General features: G+C 59.6%; 1 pseudogene; it reads left to right on the top strand.

Moving 5' to 3' along the window:
* The first annotated feature begins 2,210 nt into the window (after nt 1–2,210).
* On the top strand, nt 2,211–4,201 carry LOC139585663 (zinc finger protein 501-like; annotated as a pseudogene).
* The last annotated feature ends 2,248 nt before the right edge of the window (nt 4,202–6,449 follow it).

Genomic DNA, 6,449 nt, shown 5'->3' with positions numbered 1-6,449 from the left:
TTCCTTTCCTTTCCTTTCCTTTCCTTTCCTTTCCTTTCCTTTCCTTTCTTTTCCTTTTTCCTTTCCTTTCCTTTCCTTTCCTTTCCTTTCCTTTCCTTTCCTTTCCTTTCCTTTTTCCTTTTTCTCTCTCATTCTTTCTTTCCTGTTCTTTTGTTCTTTCCAGAGGTCACAGTGCAGAGGTTGAGTGGGGCTTTGATGGAGGGAGTGGAGGTGGCGGGGAGTAGCGGGGACAGGAGGCACAGGGCTGTGGCACAGGCACCCGAGGGGCCCGGGCAGCTGGCAGGGGGCAAGGCCTGTCCCCCTGGGCCAGCAGCAGCCCCGTGCCCTGCCCAAGGCGCTGCCAGCAGGGGCTGGGCCCCAGAGGCAGGGGCAGAGCCCAGCCCCGGGGGCGGCGTTTGTGCCCCGAGCCCCGTCCAGCCCAGCCTGCCCCGAGTGCGCAGCGAGCGCTGGCACGGCTGCCCTGGACAGCGTGGCCTGCTGGGGACACTGAGAGCTGCCCCGCTGTGACCCTGCCCTGGGCACTGCACAGGCACCAACCCAACCCCAGCCAGCAGCACCCCTGGGCACGGCCCAGGCACTGGAGAGCATCACAGCCAGCCCTGCTGCTGCTGGGGATGTCCCAGGCACCAGAGCCCATCCCAGCCCCGCTGCTGCTGGGGATGTCCCAGGCACCAGAGCCCATCCCAGCCCTGCTGCTGCTGGGGATGTCCCAGGCACCAGAGCCCATCCCAGCCCCGCTGCTGCTGGGGATGTCCCAGGCACCAGAGCCCATCCCAGCCCCGCTGCTGCTGGGGATGTCCCAGGCACCAGAACCCATCCCAGCCCCGCTGCTGCTGGGCATGTCCCGGGCACCAGAGCCCATCCCAGCCCCGCTGCTGCTGGGGATGTCCCAGGCACCAGAGCCCATCCCAGCCCTGTTCCTGGGATGTCACAGCCCCTACAAGTGTACCAGGTGTGGGAAGAGCTTCTCCCAGAGGTCAGCCTTGACCCAACACCAATGCAGCCAGCACTGAGGGAAGCCCTGCCAGTGCCCCCAGTGTGGGAAGAGCTCCGTGCGCTGCTCCAGCTCCATCCCCACGGGAGGATCCGCGCTGGATTATCCCCAGTGACCCCGGTGGGCAGAGCCCCGGTGATCCGTGGTGCCGGTGATCCCTGGTGGGAAGACACCTGGCTGGGGGCTCCACATCCTCCTGGCTCCTCATGGCCTGGGTCTTCTTTTCACATTTCTTCATTCTTTCAAAACACTCAAAACCTGGGTAAAAGTAAAGATGTTGAACTAAGATGGGGCTAGAGAAGTGGGGGGCTGTTCCAGAGGTGTGGGGGATGCTGGGTCCGAGGGAGCTGAGAGTTCCTGGGAAGGACTTGGGGCTTGCTCAGGGCTTTGGGGACACGAGGCTGAGCGGCTCCGGGTGCTTTGGAAGATGCTGGTGGAGATTCTGGGGCTGCTGATCAAGGACCTCCCGGCCTGGAACTGTCCCTGTGTCCCCTTGTCCCGCTTCCTGGTGTCCCCTGTAGCGGATACCCGCCTCCCTGCTGTCACTCCCCTTTCCTCCGCCCATTCCCGTGTCACCCCACTCCCAGTCCCGTCCTGCTCCATTCCCAGTATGGACCCCATTCCCTGCCCCCATTCCCCATTCCCTATCCCCATCCCCCATTCCCATTTCTCATTCCCATTCCCTGTCCCCATTCCCATTCCCATTCCTCATTCCCATTCCCTGTCCCCATTCCCCATTCCCATTCCCGGTCCCCATTCCCATTCCCATTCCCTGTCCTCATTCCATTCCCCATTCCCCGTCCCCATCCCCCATCCCCCATTCCCTGTCCCCATTCCCCATTCCCGATTCCCTGTCCCCATCCCCCATTCCCTATCCTCATTCCCATTCCCTGTCCCCATTCCCCATTCCCTGTCCGCATTCCCCATCTCCCATCCCCATTCCCCGTCCCCATTCCCCGTCCTCATTCCCTATTCCCTGTCCCCATTCCCATTCCCCATTCCCTCTCCCCGGACGCCGCCGCCATCGCTCCGGCTCCCCTCGGCCCTCACGTGACCGCGCAAATCCCGCCCTGCTCCCGCCCACCAATCCCAGCGCGCGATCGCTCCCAAATTTGCATAACCACGACCTCAGATTAGGCCCCGCCCCCGCCGGCTGCAGCCGCGTCCGGGCGCTGTTTGCTCCCAGTTCCGTCCCAGTGCTCCCAGTAAGAGCGGGACCGGCAGGGAGAGCGCTCCCAGTTCCCGCCCGCTGCTCTCACCATCGTTCCCAGTGCTCCCAGTAAGAGCGGGACCGGCAGGGAGAGCGCTCCCAGTTCCTGCCCGCTGCTCTCACCATCGTTCCCAGTGCTCCCAGTATCGCTCCCAGTGCCGGGCGTGGCGGGGCCGCTTTGGAACCCCCACAGGGCAGAGCGCGGCTGCTTTTGGGTGCCGGCACTGCCCGGGCCGGGCTGGGAGCGGAGGAGGAGCGGGAGGGAAAGGAGGGACAGAGGAGGAGGAAAAGGAAAGGGAAAGAGAGAGAGAGGAGCGGGAAGAAGAGGAAGAGGAGGGCCAGAGGAGGAGGAAGAGGAGCAGCGGGAGGAGGAGCCGCAGCACCAACCCCACGCGGTTCCCCCGCTCGGGCCGCGGCTGCCCCGGTTCCGCCCCCTCCGGAAGCCGCAGGTGGGAGGGGAGGGGGAGTCGCCCCAAATCCATGGCGGAGAGGGGCGATCCCGGTGCAGAGGGACCCCCGGCAGCCTGGAGGGGTCGGGGAGGCCGGGGATGAGCGGGGTCCGGGCCCCCCGAGGCTGAAAGGGGCGCTGACTTCTCCAGCTGCACTTGGGCACCGGGACCATCAAACCCGACACGCTCAGCCCTTGTTTTGCCCCCCAAACCAGGATTTCCCATTCCCAAACCTTGGCCAGGTGGAGGAGGAGGCTGCGAGGAGGAAGAAGATGCCCCAGGACACCCAGGCAGGTGAGGAGGAAGTCAGTGCCCCTTTCCCCCTCTCTCCTGCTCCATCTCCCAGCCCAGCACGGCCCCCGGCTGCAGGACAGCCCCACTGCTGATGCTGTCCAGCCAGGGATGCACTGGGGGGATCTCCTTCCCCTTCCCTGTGGCACGGAGGCAAATCCCATCCTCTCCTTGTCCTTCCTCCCCCAGGGAAGGAGCTGAGCATGGAGAGCAGGGAGGACAAATCCCCACAGCAGAACCTGGTGGCTGAGGCCGTTTGGAGTGGCTCCAGGGCACAGGAATCCAACGGGGAGGAAAAGTCCCAGAGATCCCACACAAGGAGGGGCTGCAAACGCAGATCACGGGGATCCGAGGAGGAAAGACCCACCTTGGGCCGGGAAGGTGACCACAGGTCAGAGTTGGGGGTCCCTGAGGAGCTTCAGGATGGGGAGAAGCCCCACGAGTGCTCGGAATGTGGGGAGAGCTTCAGGTGGAGCTCCCGCCTGAACTCCCACATGGGAATCCACACCAGGGAGAGGCCCTATGAGTGTGGGCAGTGTGGGAAGAGCTTCAGCCACAACTCCAACCTGATCCACCACCAGCGCGTCCACACCGGGAGAGGCCCTACGGATGTCCTGAGTGTGGGAAGAGCTTCAGAGCCAGATCCAGCCTGATTTTCCACCAGAGGAGCCACACGGGGAACGGCCCTACGAGTGTGATGAATGCAGCAAGAGGTTTCAGATCAGCTCCAATCTCCTCCATCACCAGCGCACTCACACAGAGGAGAGGCCCTTCCGATGCCCCGACTGCGGGAAGGGCTTCAGGGACAAGTGCAGCCTCCTCAGGCACCAGCTCATCCACTCCGGGGAGAGGCCCTACGAGTGTCCCAGGTGTGGGAAGAGCTTCAAGACCAGCTATGAAGTGACTGCCCACCAGAGGAGCCACACGGGGGAACGGCCCTACGAGCGTGGGGAGTGTGGGAAGAGCTTCAGGACGAGCGCCCACCTGAGTGCCCACCAGCGCATCCACAGCGGGGAGAGGCCCTATGAGTGTGCCTGGTGTGGGAAGAGCTTCTCCCAGGGGTCAGCCTTGACCCAACACCAATGCATCCAGCTGTTGTGTTGTCTGTATAAGTTGGACTGTTCTGTTCCCCCTATCATGCAATGGTTCTGCCCTGGTTCTCCCTTTCCTCCTTTATGCTGCCAGTTATCCCAACTCCTCCCCAGTTGTCTTGGAGATTAATGTACCCTTTCTCAAATCCCTCCCCGGTGCCCTGTTCATCACTCGGCGCTCCCACCCTTCTCTCTAGAACTCTCTAGAAACTTTCAGCTGGAGCGTCGAGTGATTGGCTCAGGGGCCGGGGCCCCACCCTCAAGTTATCCCCATTGGGGTTTTCCCTAAGTCAATCTTTTGTATCCCACTCCCCTCTGAAACCCTATTCGTCCAAGGACTGACTCCTCCCCTGTGTCCCTCCCTCCTTATGAGCTGTTGCAACTTCCCCCTCGCTCTCTTTGGTTGCTGGTTTCCCCTGGGACCCAATAAACCTGGATTCATCACAGCTGGAGAGCGCTCTCTCATTTCTGCTGACTGTAGCCATAAGCCAAGCCACGTCCTGCCACAAGGTAACACTGCTGTCACGGCACAGAGCGTTTGCCTTAGGTGCTGTCCCGAACCACGGAGATCGGGATAGTGCCCCCCTACTGCTAGCGGTGCTGGACAGCCGGCCGGGACGTCCGAGAAGGACAATCAATCAATCTTCCTCCAGCTGGACCGCTTCATCCAGCACTGAGGGAAGCTGTGGGAGTGCTCCCAGGGCGGGAAGAGCTTTGTGTGCTGCTCCAGCTCCACAGCTCCATTCCTCATTGGAGGATCAGCACTGGATGATCCCCAGTGACCCCGTTGGGCAGAGCCCTGGTGATCCGTGGTGCTGCTGATTTGTGTTAGGAAGACACCTGGCTGGCTCCTGGCTCCCCGTGAGCACCTGGACACACCCACAGACCAACATCAGAAATCCATTGTGGAGAGCTGTCGCCCTGACTTTTGAAGATTTTTCTAGGCCTTCTGATGTTTACATTCTTGTAGCAAACTTTCTCACATACTTCCTGTAAATAACTTATTGTTTTGCATTCTTTTATGGAGGAGAAGAAATTTGATGGACTGTTGGTTTGTCCAGTGTCATTGGAGAGGTGGCACTGTCACCCTCCAATCCACTGTCACTTTTGGAAAACTATAAATGTTGGAGTCAGGAAATAAACTTCCCTTTTTTCCCCTTGAGAACAGTGGTGTGTGCGCTCATGTTGTTTCATGTCCTATAGCGACATGGAGCAGATTTGTCGACTTCTGACCCCAGAAAAATCTCACTTCTTGTGTCTTCCTGGTGGCATCAAGTAACGCTGGGTGGCCTTGGAGGTCTTCTCCAATACAAATCCATCATTTTAATTCTCTCTGCCCCACAGGCATCTTCTACAACCAAATCGGGTCAGACTGGGGCAAAACCCATGATTTTGGAGACAGTGGGGTTGGAAACCCCTCCAAAAAAGGTTCTTCCCACCCACCCAAGCACGTGGATGCTCTTCTGGCAGGGACACATAAATCCTTTTGGTTTTGCCTTCAAACACAAAGGTTTCTGTTCATACCTTTGAAAGCCCTGAAATTGGGGTAAAAATCAAGACATTGAACTAAGGCTTGGATAGGAACACGTGGGGACACAGCCCTGGGTGGGGACCTGAGTTGGAAGTGGCCATGGACAGGGACATGGGGGGACACAGCCATGGATGGTGACATGAGAGGACATGATCATGGATGGGGACATGAACTGGGACAGCATCAAGGCCACCACCTGTGCCACCACAGTGCCACCAGCACCTTCATCTCATCCATAGCGCTGCCTGATGCAGTTCCTGTCACCACGTCCCCCCTGCCACCATTGTGGTGTCCCAGACGAATGTCACCACCCACCAGGGCAGGATGGGACCTTGTTCAGCTGGTGACAAGTGGCCCAGGAGAGAGTGACAGCCACCAGGGTGTCCCAGGGCCACCGTGCTCAGGGGACCCCAACCGCCCCTGGGGACAGGGCAAGGGTCAGTGTCACCCACAGGGGCCATGTGGGCCCATGCTGGGTGTCACTGGAGGCGTCCTGGTGGCAGCATCCCCACAGGTGTGGTGACATTGTCCCCTGGTGTGTGTCCTGGTGGCATCCTGTCCCTTACATGTTGATGACTCAAGTTACATCATCCTTGTTCTCCTCCCCAGTTCTAGAATGTTCCCCACTCCCGCTTTCCTATTGGTTCCCGTTGCCTGCAGCTCCTCCCCTGAAGCCCAGTTGGTTGCTGCCCTTTTGTCCCGCCTTTGCACCACCCTTGTTCCCTCTGCCCATTGGCCCTCAGGCCCAAAGTGCGCTGGTGTTTGCAGGGGTCCCAGGACGAGGGAAGAGACGAGAATCTTGACTCCATGTTTCAGAAGGCTGATTTATTATTGATGATATATATTATCTTAAAAGAAAATGATATATTAAAACTATACTAAA

The sequence above is a fragment of the Agelaius tricolor genome, unplaced genomic scaffold, assembly GCF_023055355.1.
Source record: "Agelaius tricolor isolate 1412-34295 unplaced genomic scaffold, bAgeTri1.0.p SCAF_87, whole genome shotgun sequence".
Classification (NCBI taxonomy): Eukaryota; Metazoa; Chordata; class Aves; order Passeriformes; family Icteridae; genus Agelaius; species Agelaius tricolor.
This window is presented reverse-complemented; position numbering and strand designations above follow the sequence as displayed.